This window comes from Malurus melanocephalus, unplaced genomic scaffold (genome assembly GCF_030028575.1).
Source record: "Malurus melanocephalus ecotype Western Australia unplaced genomic scaffold, MMel_1.1 scaffold_8, whole genome shotgun sequence".
Lineage (NCBI taxonomy): Eukaryota > Metazoa > Chordata > Aves > Passeriformes > Maluridae > Malurus > Malurus melanocephalus.
This window is the reverse complement of record NW_026623240.1, coordinates 6,531,755-6,535,058: the sequence shown is the minus strand read 5'-3', so window position 1 is coordinate 6,535,058 and position 3,304 is coordinate 6,531,755.

Sequence of the window (3,304 nt, the reverse complement as noted above, 5' to 3'; positions counted from 1 at the left end):
TTTTTTTTTTTGGTCTAAAGCCATGGTACTCTGAAGTATCATTGACAGAGCAGGTTCTTGTTCTCTTTACTAGGTTACTGAGGAAGGCTTCTAAACTCCACATTAGCAAATTTCTACAAAGCTTGAAAATTAAATTTAAAAAAACTGTAAGGATCTAATTTTGTAGATCCCATTGCTCATTTGGGTCCTCAAGGATATATTACTTTGCMAAAAGAGCTTGCTAGCATTTCTTCTTTTTTAATAATTGCAAGTCTGAGTCCACAATCTCTTGCTGCAGTTGAGAACACTCTGCCTTGCACAGGGTTACTTTAGCTGATATACTCATGGCAATGAAGGGTTAAAATGTTGTGGGCTGTRTAATTTGTTCTTTAAACTTCTAGGTGAAAAGTGAAAAGGAAACGCCAAGAATTCCTTGTTGGTTTCAAATCATAAAACTCAAATGTCAAATTTTGTGGAAGTGTTTATGTACACTAGAGTTAGTAACCAACATGCCATTGATTATAAAATATGTTAAAATTAAGAATTCCTTCTTTAAAAAAAAAGAAAAAAAGTGCTATGGCTAGTGCATGAAATGTTGCCTGTAGCAGATAACCCCTTGTGTTTTGGCCATTCATTTTATTTTTAGAAATTAATGTTGTTCAATCAATTTATACACAGGGGAGAATTTGTCTCTTTACACTGACAAAATAGTAAGTTAAAAATAATCTCTGAAGCTCTAATTCTGCTGCCTCATGTCACAGTGGACTATCTTTGAGGAGTTTATTTCAGGCCTAAGATTTAAATAGTGATTGCAATTTTACTAGCATTTAYTGCAATAAAGCATGTCAATATATCTTACTTTTTCTGTGTTCTCAAAGCATACTTTATTTCCAGCACATAGGACATAATGGTACTACTGCCCCATTCAGGAGATTATTTGCATTTTCCAGCCATGCATGAAAAAGTTGCCACATGAAAATCACACTGCCTTATAAAGTGTGATAAATACTTCTCCCTCTTTGTAATGACTTGTGTAGTAAATTAATATTGTTTTACTAATGAAATACAGCCATTAAAACCYACTCAATAATGACACTAACACCTTTACATGCTTTGTACAGTGAAAATGGCATTACAAAATTCTCCCAAATTAGTCAGAAGTGCTACTTCTATTGAAGTGCTGATCAGAGAAGGACTATAAACCTCTTGTTAGTGTGTGTTGCCCATGGAGGTGAGTGTTGGTGAACAGTCTGCTCAAAATCTGAGGTGGAATGAYACAAAGTAGTAACTCAGCCTGAATGCTGTCCTAAAAGTGACTGATTCCTTACTTTTATAATTTGGTGCAGAGCCAGCAGAGAGCTGGCAGACAGGTGCAATTTGTGCCTTTGCTTCCAGACTTACTGYTATGTTCAAGATGAGGGAAAACATACCACTATTTTTTTCTACTTTTTGCAGTCTTTAGGTAGTCTTTAGTGGTAACAAGGGGATTTAATGAAATCTGGTGTTCATAAGGTTSTGAGCTCATAATCTTAAAAATATGATGAGTGGTGAACATTTTACACTTTTAAAGGAACAATTTTGCAAATTACAGATATATCTTTTGTGACATCTTTAATATGCCAAATTATGCTTCAGTTAAATCTGATTTTTTGCAACCCTATTCATACAGCTGTTATTCAAAGAGCTATTAATATAATCAGTCTATTTAGGAAAATCTCATCTGYTATTCAGATTTGAATAATGCCTATATTCTTACTATTTCTGTATATTATTTTCTTYGTGATTTGTCTATTTTTTCTCTTTTTTTGAGACAAATGTAATATAAAGCTTTGAAAACCTTGGGTTTTAAGAGTTTGAGGGTGCAATATTAATGTTAAAATTAAGCTAATTTATATTATTTTGTTAGATTTTTTTCTTCCAGCTTCTTAATGAGAACTTCTGCTACTTTTCAAATTACATATTGCCTTTGATGAAAACAGCTCTGAGAATGCCTCTTCCAAAGTCTGAGTATTGCAGTGAGATGACATATTACTCTGCTTAGTTTTGCTGTTTTTTTTTTTTTTTGCCAGGAGATATTTCAGAACAATTAAAAATTGACGTGTTGACTCCTTCCCCATCAAAGGCATCTTTGCCATGAATTTTGGAACTCAACTCTAGCAATAAGAGCTTCATCTGAAATTTATATTCAGTATTGTTTTCCAATTCTCTGACCCAATATGTTTGTAAGGCATTTTGCATTTAGATGTTGTTATGCATTGAAAAATCTCTGATCCAGTTTATGAAAATATGAACAAAGTTACAGACTTGGATGTCAAAAGGAAGATACTCACCATTTCAAGAGGATACTTGTAAGTAGTAACAACTTTGAGTAAAAAGTATGCAGCCTGCAATACAGACTTGGACCTCAGAAAAGGTATGTTTAATGTCAGGCGCTGACAACTAAAAAAGATTGAAACTGCATAAATGTACAGAAAATAGATATATTTTCTTTTTCTATGGAAACATGCACTATCATTAATTAAATAGAGCAACACAGAGTCTAAGTAGAACAACAAGGTGTCCGTAGATTGAAGTGAAGCAATCTCTTGAGGTATTGATATTGTCCTATCTTTGCTTTTGTTGCTTGTAAACAGAGAGGTTGTGAACAACATTGCCAGGTTTCTTTAATGTCACTCCTTACTTAAACCTCTATTGTGATGTTTGAACTCTATCAAAAAAAGTAGCTGTTGGCTTTGTACCTGAATCATTATTCTGCATGGTTCTCCCAGTCCCCTGAGAACTTATGCAGATTTTTAAGTTGTCATAAACTAATTTTACTATAGKATTTGAAAGAGRGAAAAATAAGGGAGAAAGAAACATCTGCTTTTCTTTGAAATGAAAAGGTATCTGGCCGGTCAGACTAGAGGTAGTTCGATGTAAATCCCTGGCAAAGGAATAGTGTGTATGTTGGGTRCTTGGCCCCAATGATTTTGGAACTGCTGCTGTTCTTTGGATGGTTTTTCAAGRAACTAGCTTGCCCTGTTAATGTTTAGTAGGAGTGGGCTCATGAATGTAGTATATAAATTATTGCCTAATGATTTTTGAAAGCCTGCGTGTTTTATCTTGGAAATTAACTGTCATTTTTCTCTTCTTGGAGTGAGATAGGCTTGTCCAAACCTAAAGATTATGAACAATGATCCCCAAAGCTTTTCTGTTGCATTTCTCCATTCTGTTTTCTAACCTTTGTATGTCTGAACTTCTCATGTAGGCAGAAAGAATGAAAATAAGATTCATGCTAATATTTAGGAATTTGGTTACTAAATATACTTTATTTTGACTTGTTTTT